Source organism: Hydra vulgaris, chromosome 03 (genome assembly GCF_038396675.1).
Source record: "Hydra vulgaris chromosome 03, alternate assembly HydraT2T_AEP".
Classification (NCBI taxonomy): domain Eukaryota; kingdom Metazoa; phylum Cnidaria; class Hydrozoa; order Anthoathecata; family Hydridae; genus Hydra; species Hydra vulgaris.
The window spans coordinates 63,107,153-63,134,611 of record NC_088922.1 but is presented as its reverse complement, the minus strand read 5'-3'; the positions used below and the strand labels follow the sequence as shown (position 1 = coordinate 63,134,611).

The following is a 27,459-nucleotide window of genomic DNA, read 5'->3' as shown; positions in this document are numbered from 1 at the left end:
AGAAGTTTCTAGACTTTTGAATGCACGGTTATATATTCCATGCGGTCTTTCGCAAGCAAGCAAGCAAACAAATTAGAGCTGATATATTATTATTTTCGAAAAGAATTGATGTTATTCATTGTTTAAAATAGAAAATTCAAATAATCGTTTGTTTGTTGTTGGTTGTTTTTATTTTTCTAATTTTTATAGCCTGTTGTCATTTTTTAGAAGAAGTTTATAACTAAAATTTCTGTTTAAGTAAACTGTTTCAGTTTTGTCGTTAGTCTTTTCAGAACATTTTAAGCAAGTATTCTTTTATTTTCTGGAGCAATTAAGAGGAGCTGATGGCTTTTTTAGTAAGTTCAATTCATTTTCTTATTTATAGATTAAGATTATTTTTTGTAGAAAGAATAATGAGTATAAAATTTATTTATGTGTTTAATATGAAAGTTAAATAGAATAAGATTGTTGTTTGTGTTCATGTAAGTTTATATACATAAGTTTGCGTTTATTTCAATCTATTTTATATTGCTCTATATCTATATGTATATTTTATATTCTTAGGAAAAATAATAAGGAATAGAAAAATAAAAAAAAATTCTTCTGGAATTTGTCAAAAGAATGTTGTGTTATGCTTCATTTTAAGGTATCTGAATATGTATTTATTTGAAATTTATAGTTTTGTTCTTTAATGGTTTCATCTTTTTCATTACAATGTTGTAAATTGTAGTCTGCATTCTTTGTTACATTAAAAATATTAAATGCTAATAAATGTCGTTTTATAGCTGTTAAAGGTTTGCTTATATGTTTATCATATGCTCAAGTTAAAAAGTTTTTGATAAATATGTGTATAAGATGATATATGTAGTTTGATAAATACGTGTATGTAGTGATATATATAGTTGTTTTATAAATGTTTTTATATAAATGTGTTTTTATAATAGTATGAAATGTATTTTATCCAGGGATGCGAAGTCTTAAAAAGACTCCAGCTTTTTGTATCTACTTTTTCCAAGTCTGTAGTGTCCAGAAGCTCTAAACATGTTTATTGACTTATTATCTGCTATAATAATTTCATGAGATTTGATGACTTGAAACTTATTGTTTATAAGCCAGGAGTCCTTGCCGCCATAATACCTATGAATTCTGGGCTAATAAAACGATTGTTCCTCTAACCTAATAGTCTTAATTTTTTACCTGTTAGTAGTCCATAAACTTATTTATATTTTTAGTGCTCCTGTATACCAAAAACTAGGATAACGTAATCTTTTTGTGACTTTCAAATCCGTAGTCCTTTTTGGTACTCTGCATCCCTGATTTTATCTAATGTGTACATGATTGTTAAATGAGGTGTTGTAATTTGTAAAAATGTAAATTTAGTTTGAATCTCTATACTTTTTATGGAAAGGCAGTGTCTCAATAAAATTTAACATTTTAAAGTTATCAAAGTTAAAACACCAAATTTAATAAAAACGCAGTAGGGGAATAGTTTGTATTATCGGCATGAAAAAAAGTCACCTGAGTTAACATGACACAACTTTACCTTGTGTTAACTTCAAATTAACAACAATACTTACTTGGTTGTTTATAAAATCTCTTTTTAATATATTTGGCGAAGAATTGGTTTAAATAAATGAGTTGTTTACCTGTATTAGACTTTCATTAAATGAAGAAAAACTAAATTAGCTTTTTTTTTACAAACCTTGAAAGGTTATGATTTGCCTTTAAAATTACCCAGTCTCCTAATAAATACAACTATTAATAAAAGAGGATCAACTGTTGCTTTTCTAGCAGTGATTATAGATGAAATTTTTCATTTGAACCTCATATAAAGTATATTAAAAGAGAAAACTCAAGAAATATTTCTATATTATATAAAACTAAACCGATTCCTAAAACTGGATCTTTGAAAAAAATAAACCTTTTTTTTTTGTTCATTGTTTATAACTGTAATATTGTTTTATTACTGTAATATGGGACAGTACTAGTCATAGTAAGTAAAAAAAACTTTATAGCAAGTAAAAAATGCCTGAAGTTTCATTTTCCATTTACAGAGAACTGTTCATTGTAAACTTTTTTTTGTGGGAACTTGAAACCTTAAAAGCGTATTGACTTAACAAACACCAAGTTTTACTATTTATATTTAAAATAGAGCATGCTTCCGGCTAACTTTAGTAAAATCTTTCACAAATACATTGTTTAAAGTTAATGATTTTGTTATTATAGAAAAATAATCTATATTGCTGTATCAATTTTCAATTAACAATTTTGTTGTTCAAAGTTTTAGACTATTAAGAGGCTCAGCACCAGTTTATCCCGTCTGATAAACATCAACGCTATTTTTATTAATTTTTTTTTCAACATTTTTGCTTCCAGCAAGACTACAAGCAACCACTATTCGAGTTAGAAGTTACTGGAAAAGAAAAGATTAATATATTGAAGATAACAATTGACAGACGACTTTAATGATTCCAAATTATGTAAATCAAGATATCAATGTGAAGGAAACAAATTCTAAAGAACTGATGTTTGAATAAAAAACATTTTTGGAGCACTTAGGAGCAGTCACAGTAAAAAATGAGTAATAATTTAATGATGAGAAACAAAAGAATGAAATTTAGTAGATGATACAAGAGACGCTAGCTCTTTAAAGCAGTGCCTATTAAAGTATTTGCAAAAAAGAGAATGAGAAGCAACATTGCAACTATGTGATAAAGGTTGGAGGTTGGCTGCAAGAGCAGGTCCAACAATGTTTACAATGCGTTATTAAAATTGTGAGAAAGTTACACAAATCTTAAATGACTGGACAGAGAAAGATAGACCAAATCTGGGCCAGGGTGGACGAAGGGCAATTAAACGTTTGGAGAAAAATCGGAATATCCTTATAAAGGAAGCTGACAAGGGAGGAGGATACGCATTATGGATAGGGGAGATTATGAAAAGATAATATGGGACCTACTGGAGGACCATGTAACATATGAACTGCTGGAGCACAACCCTATGGCAAGTGTCATTAATGAAATACATGATTTAGTTGACCTCTTGAAGATACGACACAATATCAAGGAGTCATTTGCCGATTATCTTAAACCTTATGACAACTGTCGGACTCCCTTATTTTGTGGCCTTCCAAAGGTACACAAGGCTGGCTTACCAATGAGACCCATTGTCTCTGGGTGTGGTGGCCCAACTGATAAATTCTCAAAATATACATCTAAATACTTACAGAGTATAGCTACAACACTACCAGCCTATCTTAGGGACAGCACTCACCTAATACAACTTCTTAAACAACAACATATGTCTACGGAGGATTATCTAATGGTCACAGCGGATGTCACCTCACTGTACACCAATATTGCGCATGAAGATGGTATTAAGGCGGTGAGAAATTATCTTAAACAAAATCCCAACCACGAATTCCCAACCGATCAACCACCCATCCCACCCACAGCCTACTTCATTATCATGATCCGTACCATCCTGGAAAATAGCACCTTTCAGTTTGGCGAACAATACTTCCACCAGAAATATGACACAGCCACGAGTTCGAGAATAGCCCCACCATATGCCAATCTTTTCATTGGAATTTTAGATGTAGAAGTTATGAACTCGGACAAGATTGTATTCTATAAAAGATTCATTGATGATATCTTTTTCATTTTATATGGCAGAGCGGAAGAATTGGAAAATGCTCAGATCTTTATGAATGGTCTACACAACAGCATAAAATTCACTTGTAAACATTCACCTTGCTCAACCCACCCAGGAAAAAAAGTTCTATAGAATTTCTATAAACTTTTGGAACATATGGTCTATAGAATTTCAATAGGATGTCAATTAATTTCTATAGAAATTGCTGTAAAACTTTTTTTTCTATAAAATAAAAAGTAGAAAAAAAAGTTCAATAGGAATTTCTACAGAAATTAATAATGGTTCTATAAAATTCTATGGAATTCTATGGAATTTCTATAGACTATAAGTTCCAAAAGTTTATAGAAATTCTAAAAATTGATCTGACCATCTCAAAGGGTCCGAGGGGAATATTACATACTAAGCTGAACGGGAAGCCAACGGACACCATGAACCTTATACATTTTGTATTAAACCACCCGAGATACCAGAAACTTGGCCTCATTTATGGACAGACACTGAGATTTAATAGGCTCATTTGACACAATGATGACTTAAGAAGAGAGCTGCAAGTCCTAACCAATTCTATTTTTCTGATACTTACACTATATCTCACCAGAAGCCACACATAATGACGTCATATCTTAATCAAGCCACCTAGGAAGGAATGGCGACGCCGTATGTATGTATCATGGTAGAAAGACAACGTATCTATGACCAAATAAATGGGATATGCTTCTATCCAATCCATGCATGGCCATCATCTACCCAGCTGATATTCTGGAATAACATTACAACGGATGTGGATACATTCAAACTTCCATTCCTTATATTTAAATTCCTAATATTGGGGTTCAGAAGGGATCGGGGCAAATTCAATAAGAAAATTCAGCAATTGAAATGGCTACCCAATAATTTGGAAAGAAACGGACACCGGTGGTTCTACTTTGATATACATTTTAACTCAAGTAGGTATCTCAACTTGCAACCCCACATACGGAATGATGATAGCGACGATAACTGCAATGATATACCTTTCTAAACTTCATCGCCAACAATTGTACTTGCATATAATAAATTATTTATTATACTCACTAATGGGATTTTACTCAGAAAGACTGTACTTAGACAGTTGTAGACAGATGTACTATAAAAAGTAATATGTGTACCTACTTATTCTAGGTAAGCTTTAATTTTTTGATCTTACTAGTTAAATCTTCCTTACTTCTCATAGGCTATTACGGCTCGATGTGTTCCAAGCAGTAGACAAACCCTATTCGTGTACTAAATTTCTCAATTCAAAGACTTGCAGTTCTTGACTTATCTAGCTTCAAAAAACCATCAAAACGATCTATTGATTTTTTTCGATTTGTTGTGTTTACTAAGTAAAAAAAATTATTTTTTTTCTATAATGTCATTAGATTTTTAATTTCAAATGATTTAAAGACAAAAAAAAATTATTGTTTAAGTATTAAAGGAAAGTATCATAATAACGTGTTGTTATCGTGTAAAAAATATCGACTTTATCAATTTACAGTTGATTTAGGTAGTACAGTAACATTTTACAATCTGATTCTCTATAAATAAGGGTTTTAAATTAATTACAAGCATAAAAGTTTAAAACTATTAGCTAAAAGAATTTGATTTATTGTAATACAAGTCTTGTATTAAGTCTGCTTTGTGTTTGTCATAATCACTAATCAACCTTAATCACTCACACGGTTGCATAATGCACTCATCAGTCATCAAATCACTCTTTCAGTTGTATTTCGTTCATTGTTTCATTGCTTGGTATCTTAAAAAATGTAATTCTGCTTCTTTTGTTTCCGCAACACTTAGATGTTGCACAAACTATTTTTATAACATTTTATAGAATTTTTTCATTATTTATTTCAAAACCATATGTTATTAATGAATAATAACAAAAACATTATTTAGCTAAGGCATATACTGCCTATATTCTAAGTTCCTACTTTTTATTTTGGCCACCTAACAATTTTCATCTCAGCGTATCACAAGGCAACACAAAATATTCAAAACTGAAGTGATATTTTGATCAAACTTTCTCATCACTACAGAAACACTATACATATATAAAACAAATCTTCTAAAAAAAAGAGCTTAGCAACCATTTTATGACTACATAAAGTATTACTAAATCCATACCCAGCCGATATTGATACAGGTACTTTTTGGGTCGTTAACTGGAATCCATTTGGAATCCTGTCTAATTTGGCAGTGGTTTTAATCTGGAACTCATATGGGTTAGCCTGCAGGGTATTCTGTATAGGTTCCAACAAAATACCGTACTATAAAACTGTAAGTATGTCATATAGGTTTGCAGCTAGAATCTATATGAGAAATTCTTCGTAAACCCGCAGGATTTTAGTTATGGTTTACATGCAGAAACATTAGGTTTAACCCTTTCGAGAACCAAATCAAATACAGCAAAACTACTTTTAAATTGCTCAACATATAAAAGATAAATCATATAACTTCATTTATCTATTTCAAATTAAATAACCATTAAAATTACATTTTTATCGGAAAGCATATAAAAGAATTTTAAATCATGTATCGTCTGTGTCACGCAAATTAAAAGCATTTAAACCTTTGTTAAAACTGCATCTTTGAGCACCTCTTCATTAATCTAGTATATTGTATATCTTTCTATCTAGTATACATATCAATATGAGCTGTAAAAAAATATTAAATTAAAATGTTAGTGTTAAATTTACACATCACATTATGTTTATATTTTAATATATATAAAATTTTAATTAGTTTTAGTCAATATTTTCTCACAATATTCTTACTGTGTTTAATAATCTTCACCAACCATTATACTGCTAATCTTTTAAAAGGATTACATATATAATCACGAGTCACTGATTATTTATCACTATTATTTTTCTTAAACTTAAAAATTTTTCATTATTAATATTTATTGAAACAACAGACATATTTGATTGTTGATGTTCTGAAGTCAATAAAATTGACAACAATCAAATATGTCTGTTGCCCACTAACTCGGAGCTTAACTTTGGAAAATCATTAAACCTTTTGGGCTAGAAAATTTGTAATTTAATAATTTTCTAATTTGAATAATACATATTATTAAATTTATTGACTATTATAATTAACATTTTACAACAGGATGACTGCAACAAAGAATACCAAGAATTTAGTATTAGAAAGATGGGATTGAAGCAAAAGGGTTTACGATATAGGGCATAGGAGCTGGAGCAAACTTTATTGTTTGTACAGTTTGAAAGCAATGAGTTCATAAAAGATGTATTTGTATTAAAGTTTATTTTTTGATTGTTGAGTAGAAAAAATTTTTGGTTAAATATTTTTTATAAATACTATTGGTTAATAAATATAAATGAACAAAAAATGTAGGAATAAAGGAATTAGAGGAGAGAAGATGGAGTGTGTTGATAAATCTATTATCAATGATATCTTAGAGATATAATTGAATGGTGTTGCAATCAGCTGGTACAAAAAATGAAACCTAATGGGAAAAAAAAGGTATGCCTTTGCCAAGTTAAGAGAACTATTTTCGCTTCAAACTTCAAGAAGTGTACACCATTCGAGATTAAAGCAAAGAAAAAACTTTAATTCAAAAAAAAAGGAAGAAAGAGACCAAGAAATGCAAGCTTGTGGAACGGACAAAAAGATGTATGCAAAAATGATGATAATGAATGATAATAATAAATGCAAAACCAAACGTTTAACTATTTGGAAGAACAAAGCAGAATGCCTTTCTATATTTTGGATTAAAAACTTGTACTAAAATATTTATTTATATATATATATATATATATATATATATATATATATATATATATATATATATATATACATATATATATATATATATATATATATATATATATATATATATATATATATATATATATATATATATATATATATATATATATATACATATATATATTTACATTATATAGGTATATCATATGAGACAATTTTACCTTGTTCACTTAGTTTTTTGCCTTTTAACAAATTATACAAATTTCTAGTAATGTGTGTGTGTTTTTTTAATAAATATTATTGTTACAAATGGGATTATAACTGTTGCTATTTCTACTGAACATTCTAGCTCTGATTTTGTTGATTAACCAGATCATCTTTTATTATTGGCGTCAGATTACTTCATTCTTTTTCAGTAAATTTTTGATAATATTTTAAATAATAAAATGTATAATAAGTGCTTCCTGCAAGCGTACTTGATGAAGCGTACTTGATGAAGCGTACTTGATGAAGCGTACTTGATGAAGCGTACTTGATGAAGCGTACTTGATGAACAAACCCTTTGGGGGGATTAAAATACAATGCTCCCAAAAAATGCAAAAAATAAAATCAAACGATTTTGTCCGAGAAAGAAAATTGATTTTGAATCATTCTAAACTGATGTTTCTATATATAGCATATTTGATTGTTTGGAAATTAACTTTTATGTTATTGTGTTTAAAAGTTTGGAAAAATCTTTCTTTTTATTAAGATTTTCACTCATTCCTAAAAAATCTAGTATAAGAATGTTAATATTGAAAGATCCTAAATTTTCAATGCATATTTCTAAACACCTCATTTGTAAGTTCAAAGTAGGGGAAAGGCGCCTATCATGACATACTTAAATTTGATGCTTCATTATTCTTGACAATTTCATTTGACCTTAGAGTTTTCCCTCAGAAATGCCAGAAATTACGCGTAATCATCCTAATTAACCCTGTCGTGCTATAAAGCAGCAGTGTAGAATTTCGCGCATACGCATAAGAGATATTGCGTTTTATGTGTTTTTTGAACCAAAAATTTTTTAGTGAAGTAAAAATTCCTTTTTACTTCACAAACAAATATGTTGTTTTTATGAAAGAAAAAAGGTTTTCTCAACTCGTCAGTATTGCAACACACCTAAATTGTCAGTATGCCATCATAGAAGAAGTCATCATTTTCATTTAAACAAGCTATGTCTGCCTTATTCAAAAGATAAAATTAAAATAAGTATTCTACCAAATGCGCAAAACTTGGAAATTGAAATGCATGAAAACTTCATTCTTGCACAGTTGATAATAAAGTCACAATCTTAATTATTTAAAGGGATTAAAAATACAACAGCACATCCCAATATTGATTTTTGTTGATTATAAAAGCAAAATTTGTGCACGTATTTTTAATAAAATTAATGTAAAGTCAGTATAAACATGTTGGTCTAATCACTTTTTTGCCATTACCAATATTTATGAAAATATGACCGGTATGCCATCATAGGCGCCTTTCCCCTATAAGTAATTATAACAGGGTGGAAATAATGCTTTTTGAATTAAGCTAAAAATGCTAAATTTGTAGTTTGCACAATGTCATAATAAGGGTGGCAATCTGGCAAAATGTTTTTTTCTCTTTTTTTGGGAAAAGGCATTGACCCTTAGTTGCTTTGGTATGTGAATTGTGTCAAATCAAGTTATTTCATTAAAAATGCCAAACTCAGCTAAATCCCATGATGATTGCAGAGAAACTGTTTTTTTTCATTGTATGAGAAAGTATGAAAGAGTTTTAAACTCCTTCTTGATTGAGCAAGTCAAAGTAACATTTTTTGATAAAATTGATTTTGCCGATCAAAGGGTTCCCTTGGGAGTTTGTGATTGCTGCAGAGTTAACCTTCAAAAAAGGCACAATGGCGAAAATGTGAAACTTCCAAGTCTTTTTAATTTTGACCAAATTGAAACCCGTTCCTCAACAAAAGGCCAGGACTGTAATTGCCTCATTGTTTCCACACACTCGCAGTAAATCTACTTATGAATTTAAACAAAAAACTAAAATTATGATTTTTTATCAACTTCCCATGGACAAGCCTTTGTTTAAAGGAATACAATAATACTTACCTTTGTACCAAATTGATGAAAAGTAGATAATTCTACATAGAATAGACAATTTCATTTTTCTCACTTCTACTACGTTTTTAGGCCCTGCATGTCAAAAGGAACTCTTCAAAAAAGAATCTGAGTTGACTGCCCAAGATTTAGTACATGTGCATTCTAACACAGGATTTTCAAATAGAGGAATTAAAAAACTTGGTACAACTCTCAATCAAGAGTCAAAATCCAAAATAGTTTAGACCAACTTGGTAAGCAGCTTTCTAATCACTTCACCAAAACAACAATTGATGTCCATCCTGATCAGAATAAAAACAGTCATCAAACAGTGGTCCACTGCAAAGAACTCTCAGCATTTACAGATGAAATTTTGAAGAGAAGACAAGTTTTTACTGATCGTATAGTAAAACTTGGAATAGATGGAGGTGGCGGTTTTCTTAAAATCATCCTTGGAATCCAGGAGGATCTATCATCTCAACCACTCTGTCCACCTAAAAGAAAGTTATCAACTTCTCAGCTTTGGAAAGACAGTAGTGTTAAACGTCAGTTTCTTGTAGCCATTGCTGAAGATGTTCTAGAAAATTATGAAAATATGAGAACAATCCTGAACCTAATTCCACTAAACAATGTGAAATACTTTGTTTTATATGACACAAAAGTAGCTAACATCCTGTGTGGACTGCAGTCACATGCTAGTACCCATCCATGCACATGGTGTAATCCAAGAATCTGTCCTTCAAAGGCAATCTTTGCACTTTTGGAACATTACGGAAGTGTTTCAAAGCCTTTGAAAATGCTGGCAAGGATCTTAAAAAATGCAAAACAGTTCAAAAATGTCATTCATGATCCCCTTATCTCTGTGGAAGATGGAATGCTTGTCTTAGACGTTATTCCTCCAACGGAACTTTATCTACAAAGCACTCAAGGACCGCTGATCAAAGGCTGATGAGAGGCCATCAGCTCTTCACATCAAATGTCAGCCTTTTCATGGAGGTCAACTTGCTGGGAATAAGTGTCACAAACTTTTAAAAAACATTGATGTATTGCAAAAACATCTGGCTGAGAACAATTGCGCTTTTGAAACATTTCCCATCGTTGACACATTCATGAAATTTGATTCTGTTTTGACAGCTTGCTTTGGCAATGCACTGGATGAAAGCTATATTGATAAAATCAACAGCTTTAAAAGATTTGATTATCCCAAAGGAATCCGAGGTGTTTCAGTTTATTATTGAGATGTATGGAAGAGCCCTTTATTTGAATTGTGTTTTTTGTATTTAAACTTTTGATATTGTGATTGAACTTTATAAACCGATTCTCGTAGACCAGAAAGAGTAGGACATTGTAGGATAATATGGTCTGCATAGGCAATAATACCAGTGTACATACCACTTACTATTGTTCCAACTTTGCAATCTGGAACAATTTGATTTAATATGCTTTGAGTGTATATTATATAAATGTGGTGATAAAATTGATCCTTGTTGCACGCCTTGAGATAAACGGGAATAATTTGATTTATGCTCAAGGTACGATATATTAGCAGACCCGATAAGTATAGTGATTGTAGTGCGCGAACTAGTGAGAGCGGTAACTTTTTGTTGCAAATAAGGCAGTTACAGCTATCGAAAGCCAAATAAGGCTTTTGATAGCTGTAACTGGGATTTGTTGTTCAAACAATAAATCCAAGTTACAGCTATCAAAAGCCTTATTTGCATCTAAACTACAAATATATATTGATGAGTTATTAGTATTGTAATATTTTGCTGTTTCACTTAAAAGGAATTCTGCAAGACGAGTGGAGCTATTGTGCTTGAAGCCAAATTGATGAGAGTGACTATTTGATATTTCCGGACATTTTCCTATAATAATATATTCAAAGAGCTTTGTCAAAATTGACATGATACTAATTCCACGATAGTTATCAGGATTATCAAGAGATTTTTTATAGGATTTTACTATTGGAACAATGATGGATGTTGATAAGTACTCTGGCACCGCTCCATTATTAAAGATATTGTTATAAAACTTTGCAAGCCATGTAAGTAGTTTGTTGTTATAGGAGTATTTAAGATTTTCTGCAGTAAATTCGCAGGAATCTTGCAATCTTTTAGATCTAAGCTTAAGAAGTTACGGTGTCAGAAGTTGGTACGAGTATTTTATTAGGCTCATCTATGAGTTGTGAAATATGACGGTGTTTGCAATTGTTGTTGGTAATTGTGGAATTATTGAGAATAGTACTAAAGTTTTCTCTAAATTCTTCTACAATTTCTTTTTTGTCTTGTTTTTTATTGATGGTGAAAATAAAAGTGTTTGGATTTGATTCAGGGGCGAATTTAGGTATGTGGTGGCCGCTGGGCGGATTATACTGTGGAGGCCCCTTATAAATAAATAAGGAAATATATTTTTTTACTTATTGAATAATATTTATTATTATGTTTAGTAGTAGTAACACTAGTAACAATTAACTACTATTTAATAATAAATAATTATAAAAACAATCAATTCGAGTATAACTAGTTACTAGTTATACTCGATATTATGATGATATTACTTAATATACTAGTTACTGTAACTAGTATATTAAGTAATATTATCATAATATTCAGTGTAAGTAATTAAATGAAAAATAATAAATAAAAATAAAAATAATAATGTCAAGTAATTAAAATTAAATGCCGTAAACTTTTCTTAATTTTATTTGTACAAACTTATCAATAACTTTTTGAAAATCAAGTTTTCTTAAAATATCAGACTCAGAGCTCATTATCGCTAGTTGATTGAGCCTGTCTCCGTCCATAGAAGTACGCAATCTATTTTTTATGTGCTTTAAATTAGAGAATGATCTTTCACTACTGCTATTTATAATCATAATAACAAGATAAATACGAAGAACTATTTCAACATTAGGAAAACAATCTTTTACTTCCTTATTAATTAATATTTTATACATTAAATGTTCTTGACTAATATTGTGAAATTCACTGCTTTCATCTTTAAAATGTTTATTAAATTCTTTAAATTGAATAAGTTCGTTTCCTAAGTGTTCATCAATATCATCCTGGTAAATTTTAACATGTTTAATTGCTTCATTTTCAATTTCTTGGTTACTTAGTTGTTCTATTTTTCGAAGAATGCCAAATTGTTGGTATACCAATTCATAAGCAGACAATCGTTTATCCAAGTTAGAAATAAACGTATCAATTACAGGTAAAAAATTTTGAATTTTGAATTTTTGAGAAGTTAAATCTACCTCGGGTGTTTCATAAAAATCTATTGGATTTAAACGGATATTTCTTTGCCGTTTACGGTGTTTCAAATAATCTGTTGTTTTCAAAATTTCTGCTCCTTGTTTTTCATATTGATCAAAGTTATCACGTATAGCTTAAACAAAATTCTTTAAAGACTTAATAACAGATATTGCAGTATTAAGGTCTAATGTCGCATCTTGCAGTAATTTATTAGTTTTATCTACTCTTTCAAGGATATTATTCCAAAAAACCGTGTAAATTCCAGTTTCAAGTGTGCACAATTTGTTTTATAAACAATTAGCATCGCAACGCGTTTTTGTTGTTTGTTTAAAGTCATCAGCTATTTGAATTAAAGTACTTTTAAATTGTTTATAGCCTAGTATAAGAGCTTTTGTTGCATCAGATCTAAATGACCAGCGTGTAGTATTTACTTGTTGTGGTACATGGATACGGGTTTTGGTATTTTCTAAACTTAGAGCTTTAACCAGTAGTTCACAACGTTTTGTTGATGCCGTAAATTATACATATAACTGCTCTAAAAAGTCAAAAAATTCAACAGCAGCAGTACAGCACTCGGCTGCTGCTTTTCCTACCAAATTTAGAGAATGTGTAGCACATGGAATCCAGGAAGCTAGTTTATTATTTTTCAGAATTTTTGATTGGAGACCATTATATTTCCACTCATTGCAGAAGCATTATCATACGATTGGCCTCAACAATTTTTTATGTTTTAGTCATATTTATTTAAAAAGTTTATTAAACCATCATACATATCTTGAGCTTTATGGCCTTGGTTTGGCATAAATACAAAAAATCTTTCCACTGGTGTATCTTTTTCAATATATCTAAAAACTAATGTTAATTGATCTATATGACCTTTATCAGGTGTTGAATCTAATGAAATTGAAAAATATTTAGATAATTTTATACGAGAAATTATTTCATTCAAAACATTATTTCCCATTGTTTGTATTAATTCTTCACAGATAGTAGAAGATAAATAGTTAGTGTGCCCACTTCCACGATTTGCATAATTTTCAATATGCTGTTTAAGAAAATTATCATACTCAGCTAATAGCTCTAGAATTCCAAGATAGTTACCATTTTTAGACGAACCGACAATTTCATTTTTACCACGTAATGCTAAACCTCGTTCACATATAAATCTTATAACACTTACGAGTCTCTTGATTATATTACGCCAGTAACTCTTTACATCTTCACTTTTGTTTTATAAGTTCATTGTTAATACGGCCTAATTCTTTTGAACGAACAGCTAAATTTATCACAGAATTTAAATGATCTTTGGAAGTTTCATGACTTATTAATTGATTATCTGCATGCTTCCAGTCACAGAAACCATCATCAGTAAATTGACTGCTTGTTTTGGATATTAATTTACAAACAAAACAAAAAATGCTACCATTGAATGGTGAAAAACATAACCATGAACGCTTAATTATTTCTCAGTTAGCAGTTTTTCGCTCAAACAATGATTTATTACATTTACGAGTAAACTTCACATCAAACTGTTTTTTTGATTTTTGTATAAATAATTCTTCATTACAATTTTGTAAATTTGAACTTCCTACTTTTGCCCAATAATCTATTAATCCTGTCATATTATCAGGCCATAATCCTATATCTAAATTTAAGCTTTCATTTGTTTCTTCAACAATATTTTGAGGTGAAGGGTTTTCGGCGATAGTTACTAGTTGAGGCGGTAGAGCAATTTGATATGACTGAAATAAAAAAAATATTTAAAATTTGTACCTAATGGAAATTGAACTGATAAGACTTTTTAAAATTTATATTTATAATATTAATGCGTTTGATTTTCAATTTTTATTTTTTTTAATTAATATATACCTAAGTGGCCAATATACGTATAATATTTTTCGATTTTATAAGGTAAATTTGAAGAGATAAGTATAGTATAGTATAGTATGTAAACATGAAAAAAATATTAATTGTAATATTTATTATTTAAACTACCTAACCTGCATATATTTTATTATTATATGCTATTAAATATAAAAAATAAAAAATATATATTATTAAAAGTAATATTTATTCTTTGTATAGTAATTGTAAAACTTTGAACTAACCTCAGAAGAAGAAAAAGTTGTGTTGGGCTGTGTTATGAAAAACTCTGTCATTCGCCTAGTTTTTGAAATTATTTCCGTATTTTTTTTCTTTTGCCAATTTTCGTTTATCTGCACCACTCATATAAATTCCCTTTAATTTATGACAATCTTCTTCCATTTTTATATTTTAACACTATTCACTGGTTAACTTATAATTTAAGAAACAAATAAAGTCTGAAACTATTGTCTATTGTGTATGCAAATGTTGTTAACTGACGTCTGACATGCAATAAGTGCAACGAACAAATAACTATAATTTATCTACAGACAGATAGTCTGTAATGTGTATTTTAAATTTCCGAAAACCCACATGTGTATATTTAGAATCACATTTACTAATATTATTACAATCGACGGTGCACACCGATCGCGGACGGCAAAAACTATCTTATCTTGATTTTTAGAGACCATTCATTGTCAATAAACGTAAATACATCTATTATTAGTTAGTAAAATAAAAATTTTTAAATGTCCAAAAAAGTTCAATATTATTTAATTAAATATGTGTAAATATAAATAAAATATTTTTTCTGTGTTCTAATTTAAATATCATAAAATTGTGTTGGTCCCGAATTTGTGGGGGCCCCTGGGCTGAAGCCCACTCAGCCCTCCCCTAAATCCGGCCCTGATTTGATTTAATTCTTTGGATATTGTTCCAAAACTTTACTTTGGATATAGTTCCATTACTTTTTCGAAGGTATTCAACATTTTCAGCGATTTTATTGATTTTTATGTTATGAGCTGTTTTTACAATTTTGCGGAAATTTTTACGAACTAGCTTGTTTTATCAAATGAAATGCATTCCTGCGATCTGCAGTAGTTATTTTTTTGCCATTTTTTAAAGTGGAAAGAGAGAACATCTTCTTGATTTAATTTCTGGAGTCCACCATGATTTTGAGTAAATTCCTGATTCTTTTTGTTGGAAACAGTTTTCCATCCCTAAAATAGCAGCATTTTTTTTTTTTCGCATTTTGTTTGAGATTGTTTCTCTATTTCTTCTCCAATAAAGGTGCAATCTTTGAAAAAATTTGAGAGATTCTGATTTTAAATTTTAATAAAGTTATTATTATTCCATGCATACTTTGGGATTGTATTATATTTCTTAAGAATACTATTTACAACTGGCGATAGACTTTATTTTGAAGATTAATATTTCTAGTGATTGGTAAGTGATCACTCATGTTTAGAGATAAAGAAGGAATAACATGGCAGTCAGTAAAGCTTATTGATGATTCTTTTAAGACTGCAATGTAATCGATGTAAGGTAAACCAATCGGAGTTTTATGTTTATAGGTATAGGAAGAACCAGCACCATTAATTATATCAAAAAATAAAAACTCATTCAATTCGAGAAAATTGGTCAAGTGCTTAGAAATATTATTTTGTGTTTTATTGTTTCCGGCTTCCTTATCATATATATTTTCTGGAAATGACTGAAAATCGCCGGCAATTATACATCATTATATATTCTCCTTTATCTTCATTTATGTTAACGATGGAGGTAATCAAACTAAGTTGAGACATATTTTTCTAAGGATTCAGAAGTATTTCTACATGAAGTAAGATAAACTCCAATAAAATAAAAACGCTGTTGTCATATGAACCTTTTATTGCAAGAATGTGTTCATCTTGGTTGTCCAAAAGTCAATGTGACATCAGATTGACTTTTTCTTACTGACCGCGATATTGACGGTTTATAGTTATTATTTTGAGGTATTACAGTTTTTAAGTATTCGCTAGACTTTTGAAACTGTTTAACAATAATGTTGTTGTCCCAAACTTCAGGTTTTAGGATGATGTATTTTTCATAACTTTTTATTGTTACTTGAAAGATAGATTATATTTATTTGCTCGGTTGAGTTTAACAGCAATCGGTTCAAAGCCTATTTCATTCTTTAAGTAATCATACATAAGATCTTCTGAAATGGAATTGCAAACGCCTCTGACAAATATATCAAATTCTCAAATAATGCGGCTTCCTGCAATAGAACTTCTGTGCTTAGCTATTTTATTGCCAAAGATTGGTTCTTTTCTTGATATAAATGTACCCGGTGTCGAATCAAAATGTTTTTTTTCTTTAAAACAATCTCAATCGATATTTTTATTTTCAATTGTTTTTGTTATTATGTCATTTTGGGTTGTATTTTAACTTTTTGTGCATTAGTTTTACGTGTTTTTAATTTTTCACTGAAGTGTTTTTAATTTTTCACTCCGGTGAAGAATAGTTTTACTTTGTGTTTGATTTTGAGTTGTGCAATAGTTTATTGAATTTGAAACATAAGAGTTTTCTGCAGTTGTTTCAAGAACCGATGATTTAGTGACGCAGTTTAGAGACAGCTGTTGTTGATTTTTTTTTATTTTTGTAATAGGTTTACAAAGTTCGTCGTATTTTACTTGCATTAAGCAAAGGTCTTCCCGAATTCTGATGTTATCTAAATGTAATGTTTATAGGTATATATAATCTTTATAGGTCGTTGAGTTCTTTTAAATTCGACAAAACATTTATTTCTTTAACATGAGTAGTTATTTGTTTGCTAATTATTTTCAAGTTATTGATCAATTTAGTAAAATCTTTGTGAGGTTGTTTTTCAGCAAGGGAGATAGACATTAGATATATATCATCCAAACATGTAGAAACCTTATACCTTTTTCTAAGATTTTTCTTCAAAGGGTCATCAGAATCGAGACTAATGTTGGAAGAAAATTGTTCTAGTTCAAAACTTTCAAGGATCTCCGTAAAGAATAATTATAAGAATAATAGTCTTAGATGTTTTTTCTTTACTCCGTAAAGAAAAAACATCTAAGACTAAATATATCTTCCTTTTGGAGTTTTGAAAACTCGTTTATGATTACATCTTCAGGATGGGAGCAGATTTCTTCCACATTAATAATTTAGTTAGTAATGTACAAAAAAGCTCACCAATTTTTTTCGGCGCCATTTTAGGGTAACATTTTCAAAACTTCTTTAAAATATAGAACTCTTAAAACTAGGGTTGTTCGCCGTAAACAAAAACTTACGAAAATTTCGCATTTTTATCATTCGTATTTTAAGTTGGTATTGCGGAAGTTGTACTTGCGCAAATTCACCTTCCGTTTATAACGCATTATACAAAAAAAATAAATTATTATTATTCCTTATGTACTCTTTACGAAAAGAAACTTGCGAAAAAAATCATTTCGAAAGAATACTTGCGAAACAGTTCCTTACGAAAGGAGCGTTTCGGAATGTGCGCTTACGGAATAGACTCGAAAGCATTCATTAAATTGTTATACAAAAAATGTTATCATTTAAATAAAATAATATTGTTAAATAATTCTTCAATAGCTTTTACATATATATATACACTGAGGCATATTCGTTTAGGCGCATTAATTTTTTTCTCTTTATCTTAATTTTTTCTATGTATCGTCAACTGATATGCTTGCAAGTTATTATCAAAATAATTGTTGTGTTGTGGGCTAATAAAAACCACAAAAAAAATTTTTCTATGTGTCTTTATTAACATGAGAGTATGTTTGATATACAAAAGCACATTTTGTAATTGGAATATATCTATAGACGCAATCAGGTTAATAACGGTAATTATTGATTTTTAATCACTTTTACACAAATAAATTGATAAATTTTAGTGTAATTTGATCTTTTGCTCTGCCAGTATCATTTTTATTGCATTTTACGAAATGCCTAAAGGAAAGTATTTGACAGATGCTGAAAAAATACAAATTAATTTATATCGTGGCTCAGAAATCTCACCAGCACTTTCTTTACGAGAAATAGCAAGAAAAATTGGAAGATCTAACCATGTTGTACGAAACTACATTGCAAAAGGTGACAATTACGGTGTAAAAAAAGCAACAAACGGCAACAAAGCATTAACAAATCGGCAAATTAATCGAATTCGCTTCAAAGCAACCAAAAATAAATTGAATGCAACACAAATAAAGGATAAATTATTATTGCCTGTCACCAATAAACATGTTGCACATATTCTACGTACAACACCAAACGTAAAGTGGAAGAAACCACACCAAAAACCAATGTTAAAAAAACACCATAAAGTTGCTAGATTACAGTTTGCTAAAAACCATATGCATTGGACTCATGAGTGGCAAAACGTAAAATTTTCAGATGAAAAAAAGTTCAATTTAGATGGTCCGGACTCTTACAGTTGTTATTGGCATGATCGAAGAGCAATAAATGACCCACAAACAAAACGAAATTATGGTTTAAATTATGGGGTGGATTTTCTTATTCAGGAAAATTGACTCTATGTTGTGGTTTATCTAAAATGAACTCGATAAAGTATACAGAAATGTTGGATGATGTTCTCATAACTTATATGGATGAAAACATGGACGATGATGCCATATTTCAGCAAGATAATGCTGCAATTCACACATCTAGGCATTCTATGAAATGAATGAAATTAAAGACCACAACATCTTGGTTCTCAAATGGCCAGCTTGTAGCCCGGACTTAAATCCAATCGAGAACGTGTATAGAATGCTATCAAGAAAAGTTTATGACGCTAAATCAGCCGGACACCAATTTAAAACTGTTACTGAGTTAAAGTGTAAAATCCTTGAAGTATGGTCCGAGTTGGATCAAACTACACTTCAACGACTAATGGAGTCAATGAAAGGCAGAATTTTTGAGGTGATCCAGTGTAATGGAGGACATACGCATTACTAATTTCCATCTTTTAATGTCAAAAATATGACTGCGTCTATAGATATATTCCAATTAAAAAAAGTACTTTTGTATATCAAACATACTCTTATGTTAATAAAGACACATTATTAGCCCACAACACAACGATTATTTTGATAATAACTTGCATGCATATCAGTTGACAATTCATAGAAAAAAATTAAGACAAAGAGAAAAAAATTGATGCGTCTAAACGAATATGCCTCAGTGTATATATATATATATATATATATATATATATATATATATATATATATATATATATATATATATAAAAACTATCGAAGAATCATTTAATAACCCTATTTTATTTAAATAATAAGTAATAACACTTTTTTGTATAACAGTTTAATGAATGCTTTCGAGTCTATTCCGTAAGCGCACATTCCGAAACGCTTCTTCCGTAAGTAACTGTTTCGCAAGTATTCTTTCGAAATGATTTGTTTCGCACGTTTCTTTTCGTAAATAGTTATTACAGAATTATTATTATTTGTTTTTTTGTATAATGTGTTACGGAAGGTGAATTTGCTTAGTACAACTTCCGCAATAGCAACTTGAAATACGGAAGATATTAATGCGAAGTTTTTGTAAGTTTTAGTTTACGGCGAACAATATGGATCTAGATTCTTCGCAAATGGCGGTCGCGTTTTTTTTTAACAATTAAAAAAGCTAAAGTAAAGATAAAGAATAAATTTAAACTCAAATTAAAAGATAAATATTGTTTTTAAAAACATCACCAATAAATCATCATCACCAATAAATCATAGTCAAGTCAATATCCTTATAAATTAATTTAAAACAAACAATTAAATCAAGAGAAAAAATTTACAAAAAGATAAACAGAATTTAGAGCTTAAAAAAAAAAAAAGAACTCTTACGCAAAACAATAAAAAAACAAAAAGAAAAAAAAAGAAAAAAAGAAAATTAACAAATTAAAAGAAACAAAAGAAGAAAAGAAGAATGAAAAATAAAGAAAATTACAGACGAAGAATAAAAACATTGGTTGTTTTATACTTATTTTTTAACGATTTAATTTGTAATAAAATATTTTAATTTTTTGTCTTTCTAATTTTATTATTAATATTTTTCTTGAATTGTATTATTATTTTTTTATGAATTTTCTTTTATTATATTATTATTTTTTTATGTATTATATTATTGTTTTTCGTTAATATAGTTAATAACTTGTTGTTGATGTTTTTTTTTAGTTGTTGTATCTTTTAATGTTGTCTATTTATTATACACATATTATCTGCTATTATATTATTTTTTATTAAATTAACTATTTAAAATTTTTAATACTATATAGTTTTTATGATTACTAGTTAATTATTATACCTTTTATTTTTACATTATACTATATTTATTCATTATTGATTTATTGATATAAATCAATAATGATTTTATATACTATTGCTTTGTTTTTAACTTATATTTTTACATGGCAATTAAGTACCATTGTAAGTTTTGCAATAAAGCGGTGACCAATCGTCAAAGAAGCATTTTATGTGATTGTTGTTCTTCTTGGATTCATGCTAAATGCAACTTAATCAACAAACTTTCGTATAACCTTCTTCTCAAAGACTCTTCTGACTAGTACTGTAGTGACTGCATAATTTAGAACATGCCATTTAGCACACTTTCGGACTTTTCTTTAACTATATCATGTCAGACTCACAAGAACCTTAAATTCTTTAGAAGTCCAATACAATTCAAAAAATTTGTTTAAGGGTATAAATAAAATCTCTAACACTTCCAAATAGTACGATATTCTTGATCTTAATAAAACTTTAAAATCAAATTCTGGATTGTACGTTCATCTAAACATTGGTTCTTTGCACTTTCATATTGATGATCTTCGCAGTCTCATAAGTTCACTTGCCATTCTCCCAACAGTATTTGAAATTTCGTAATCTAAATTGTACATTAACGAACCCAATATAACATAAGTATAAATAGCTATAACATTGAACAAAGCTTTACTAAGCTGAAAAAAGAGGTGCTCTTCTATACTTACAATCCAATCTAAACTACAATGTTTGAAGAGATCTTATAGTATAAGCCCCCAAATACCTAGAATCTATCTTTATTGAAATCATCAAACCTTTTATGAAAAATATCATCATCGGCTGCATTTACCGACATCCTTCAATGAACCCAAATGAATTTATTTCTAATTATTTTAATCCTTTTTCTTGAAAAAATTAGTTCTGAAAATAAACAGGTTATGCTAATGGGCGACCTTAACATGGACTTACTAAACTACAACGTATCCCTTATTATCTCTGATTACCTTGACTCACTTTGTTCTTACTCTTTTTACCCAACAATAACTCAACCAACGTGAGTAACCAGTAAATCTAAAAAAATTTATTGATAACATCTTTTTAAATTTTCGAATTCCTAATCTTATTTCTGGCAAACAAACAATATCATTTTCAGATTACATGGTACAGTTTGTTTGCATTTCTAGTATTTTTTTCAAAAGAAAAAAATTCATAACAATCAAACGATCATTTAAGAACTTCAATGATAATGAATTTATTCAGGATATTTCTAATATTGACTGGAAGTTTTATATCAAAAATGGTAATGATGTCAATGTGTCAATGAACTTCTTTTTGAAAACATTCAACACAATACTTGATCGTTATGCCCCGTACAAAAAACTGACCAAAAACCAAGTTAAACTCAAATCTAAACTTTGGACCACTAATGGAGTTCTGAAGTCAATTGCAATGAAAATAAGCTCTACAAAAAGTATATGAAATCTAAAAATCTCAACTGTTCAATAAATTTAAACTGTACAGGAATAAAATTAGTAATTTATTAAGAATTTCCAAAAAGTCATGCTACATCTCCTTCTTTAAAAAAAACCTCAACAATACAAAAAATATATGGAAAGGAATAAAAAAAATTATTTACATCAAACCCTCTACACCAATTAAATATTACATTCTATAGTCTAATGGTAACACTATCTCAGACAGAATGGCTGTTGTTAACATTTTTAACAAACACTATGAAACAATACAACGCCCACCCAAAAGTAAAATGATTTCTTTTACAAGCATCCTCTCAAACTATTTAAAAAATGCTAATTCTAATTCTTTCTTTCTCAATCCAGTGATTGAAAAGAAGTGTCTGATTTAATAAAAAATAGTTTACAAAATGGTAAAAGTTTAGAACCAAATAGTATCTCTACACACCTTCTTAAACTTACTTCTCGTGTTATTTGCGAGTTTCTCTGTACCATATTGAATAATTCTTTTAATAAAGGTTTGTTCCCAGAAGTTTTTAAGATGGCCAAAGTCATTTCTATCCATAAAAAGGGTTCTCTAATGGACGACACAAATTATTGACTAATTTCTCTTCTATCTAACATTAGTAAAATATTTGAAAAAGCCATGTACAACAGACTTTATAGCTTTTTTGACAAAAACCAATGTCTCAACAAACATCAGTATGGATTTCGTAACAAACACACTACAACTCATGCAAATAACTGAAACTATTAGTAATGCTCTAGATAATAATTTTTTGCATAGGGAGTGTTTCTTGACTAAGAGAAAGTCTTTGATTCTGTTGATCACTCTATCCTCTTAAGTAAATTGGAACACTGCGGTGTTCGAGGTACTACTCTCCGATGGTTTTCATCCTATCTTTTTAATAGATCGCAATTTGTCTCCATCAATGATGGCAAATCTTTTCCAATAAAATGCTCCACGAATGTACCCAAGGTTCCGTATTAGGACCATTGCTTTTCCTTATTATATTTAATGACCTCGATATTTGTCTAAAATTTTTAACAGCTTGCCATTATACTGACGATACCAACTTACTCATAACAAACAAGTCATTAAAAAAAGTTAACAAACGTATTAATTATGATTTATCCAACTTTCTTCAATTCTTAATACCAACAAAATTGAACTCATTCTTTTCAAATCAAGTCAGTCTAAAATGTATAAAAACCTAAACTTTAGACTAAGTGGCCAAAAAATCTTTCCCGTAGTTTCATTAAGGTATCTTGGAATCCAAATTGACTCAGATCTATCCTTTTCCTCTAATCTTAAAAACTTAACAGTAAAATTGTGTAGATCAAATGAGATGCTGGCCAAAATTCGCCACTATGTCAATTATGAAACTCTACTTAATATATACCATGCAATTTTTTACCACATTTTAGATATGCTTGGCAGGTTTGGGGACAATACAAGTCTAATGCTTTTTTAAGATTATTTAACCTACAAAATAAAGCTTTAAAAATAATATGCTTTCAACAATATAATTCTAACTCTGCCATGCTTTACTTTCTATCAAAAGTACTCAAATTATGTGATCTTGTTTATCAATTAAATTATCTTTTTTTCTGGAATCATAAACAAGTTAACCTCCCTCCGTTATTCTCCAAATTTTTTACCACCAAAAAACGTTCTCGTTATTACCTTCGACCTTTTAGTATCTATCCCAAATTGCTGTTCGGTAAAATACGTTGATGATTCTATTACAAACCGTCTTTTCGACTATTTAATAGAAAAACAGTTTGATTAAAATATTAGGCTTATAATAGATTATTATTATTATTATTATTGTTATTAGTATTATTATTATACGTGATGTTACTATTACTTTATTTTATTTACAATTTTATTACTGTCATTACTAATTAAAATTGTCTATATTATATTATAATCTCTTACTTAATTGGTATTTACCTCAGATTAGTACTTCTACTATTAGTAAACAACCATGAAATGTAAACTTTTATTTCATAACATATGTTGTTATTGCAAATAAGGTTTTAAACACTAATATTTCGCGAAAGCTTCACATTAGTACCACATGTTGTTCGAGTTAGCAATGCTTCTTCCAAACTCTGCGACACATTTTTTGCACCTCTTGATGTCTAGTCTCGGTTTTTTTAGGATCGGGGCAAACTTTTGCGGGGTCGGGTTCAAAAATATTTCCGGGCCTAAATACATTTAAATGTTACACTTAAATTTTACGACAAAGAATTATTTATTAACAAATAACAAAAATGCTGTTACATATCTTCAGGTTAGAATTATTTTGTTCTATGTCCAAATTTGAAAAAAAATGAGTTTTTAAGGTTTTCTTTTAATAATTTTTCTTTTTACCTGTACTACTTCTCAAATAAAATAATAATTTCAAATCAGGTGTAACCGATTGCTCTATGTCCAAAATAGTATTAGTTATAAATGTTATTTTGTTGTATTTCCACCAATCATTCAAAATGAGTTTTATTCAAATAAGTTAATCCCTTAGGAGTTTATTTAGTATTAAAATGGCGGAGGAAAATAGTTTGTCTTGAAGAAATAAACAAAAATACAGTTATTTTCTTATTTATTCTCTAATATTTGCTAATCACCTTTTCTTAGTTATTAAAAAACAATGCACAGTCCGCACATTTTTTTATTAGGACTTGTATTTGTTAAAACCTCAGGAATACTCTTGTGTTTGTGTTGTATATATACATACATAATTTATATGTAATAATATAGTTTATGTGTAACTGGCAGGGTTCAAAGTGTATAACAGCTTGTTTCGTATATTGAATAAACTATTTTTTTATTACTTATTTACAGTGTTTAACTTTTTTTGTTTTTAATTTTTTTCAGATTTTCCACGACATGCTAATATCAAGGTTGTTGCTAATATAACAATTCCTAATGTTCCAAGACATTTAATTGCTAGTCAACAAAGATTACCTCCACACGGTGGTAAAACTAAAATCTCTTTTTCTGTTTTTAAAAACAAGTTAAAGAATATCATTTTTTCAATGGATAATAATTGAAATATTTTTGAAGATATTATTTTAACCACTTATTATTTCAAATGTTTTGGATTGTTATTATGTTATAAACTACTTGTATATATTTGTATTATATTTATATTGTAATTTTTATATAGTTCTGGCGACAAGATCGATATGATCTTCTTCCAGATTCCAAGTTTATATGTTTATATTACATGTAAATCACGACATGTAAATAATGTAAACTAAAAAAAAAAAAAAAAAAAGGACTGTGGTGAATGTCTCATATTGAAAAGTAACGCTTTTTTAGTGAAAATATTGAACGATTAGATAAAAAAAGAACTCGGACAAATAAAGGAAACAATTCAAGCAGAAAATATACTTATTCTTACAACTTCTTTGTTGATGATGTCAAGCATCGTGTATGTAAGGAGTTTTATTTATCTACATTAGACATCAGCTGCAGGCAGGTATCGTACAATCATGAGGATAAACTTGAAACTGGTATTTCTGCCCCAACAAAATAGGGAAAACATTGTAAAAAAAAAGTTCTTGAACTTACCAAACAGAGTATAGAAAACCATATCAACTTGTTTCATCGAGTTGAGTCGCATTATTGTCGAAGCATTTCCTGCAAACAATACTTTGATGGGTCGTTAAATTTGAGGAAGCTTTATGAGTTGTAAGTAACATATTGTACTCAATGTGAAATTTTACCAGCAAAGGAATGTATGTATTGAAATGTTTTTAATACCAAACTTAATATTGCATTTCTGAAGCCAATAAAAGAACTATGTGATACCAATTTTGCATTCTTGAAAATGCAAATGAAGAGCAAATCCAAAAGAATAACAACAAGCATATTGCATTGAAAATTGAAACCAAAATAGGGAGAGATAACGATCAAAAGTTAAACTACCCGACCACAACTATAGCATGTATTGACCTTCGAAATGTCTTGCGTTTGCCAAAAACTAATGTCGGAAACTTTTTTTATAAAAGAAAACTCAGCTGTTATAATTTGGCAGGTCATTCTTCACTGAACAAAAAAGCATATAGTATGTTATGGCATGAAGGTATGCCTGGTCGTTCTGGTAAAGATATTGCTATTGCTATGGTATAAATGCTAAATAAGGTTTACAAGGACTTTCCTAATATTAACAAGTTCATACTTTGGTTTGATTCTTTTGTTCCACAGAATAGAAACAGTCATATATCAGCAGTATTACTTGAGTTTCTTATTGATCATCCAAAATGTAAAAAAGCGACACTAAAAATTTTTCAAAAATTGCAGGTCTTATGAACTACAAGAAGGTTCCATACTTTAATGTCAAAACACTTGTATATAGGTTTAATGCTCCTAGCCATATGTATTTCAAGACTCGTTTTACAGATATTTATTAAGAGGCACGGCTGTTTGTGCCAAAAAACACACAAGCATCAGGAAGTAATCTTGAAGAGCCATCAATTCCATTGGCGTCTTGTTTTCGACATAATGTTGAAACTTCTAGTGAAAAAGTAAAAGACATTCTATGTACCCATATAAGCCAGCTGTAGATATTTATTTCTATAAAACCTTATTTCAGTAGTGTTTTTTCTTTTCAGGTTTATATCTGGAAATAAATATAATTTTAATTATCCGATTTATATACTTTAGTTATGCTTTGTATGATTCAGTTTTATGTTGTGTAAGGTTCATTTTAACTTTAACAAAAGTTATTTAATGACTTTGAACAAAGTTTTCATGTTATTAATATTAAAAACTTGTATGCCTACTTTCAATTTATCTTTTTAGATAAAGGTAATTTTCTTATAAATATTAAAGTTTTGGTAAAATTAAGTTTGTTTTAATTGAAACTCCCTTTCCTTCAAAAATGTCAATGGAATTCTATCTAAGTATTGAGTAAGTTTATTAAATATCCATATCGATTTAAGTTTGCCAATTAAGTGTTTTATGTTTCTATATTTACTTTTAAGTCTCTAATTTAAAAGTGATTTCTTGTATTACATTTTCGCATTCACTAAAAAATGGAGATAAAACAAAATAATATCAACACAAACTTTA

The 27,459-nt window shown here is 29.1% G+C and overlaps 1 long non-coding RNA gene across 1 annotated transcript; it reads left to right on the top strand.

The window, feature by feature from the left end:
- The first annotated feature begins 54 nt into the window (after nt 1–54).
- On the top strand, nt 55–27,230 carry LOC136078336 (uncharacterized). The gene is made up of 3 exons (XR_010637730.1): nt 55–335; nt 544–625; nt 25,258–27,230. It is a non-coding gene; the product is annotated as an uncharacterized LOC136078336 (long non-coding RNA).
- The last annotated feature ends 229 nt before the right edge of the window (nt 27,231–27,459 follow it).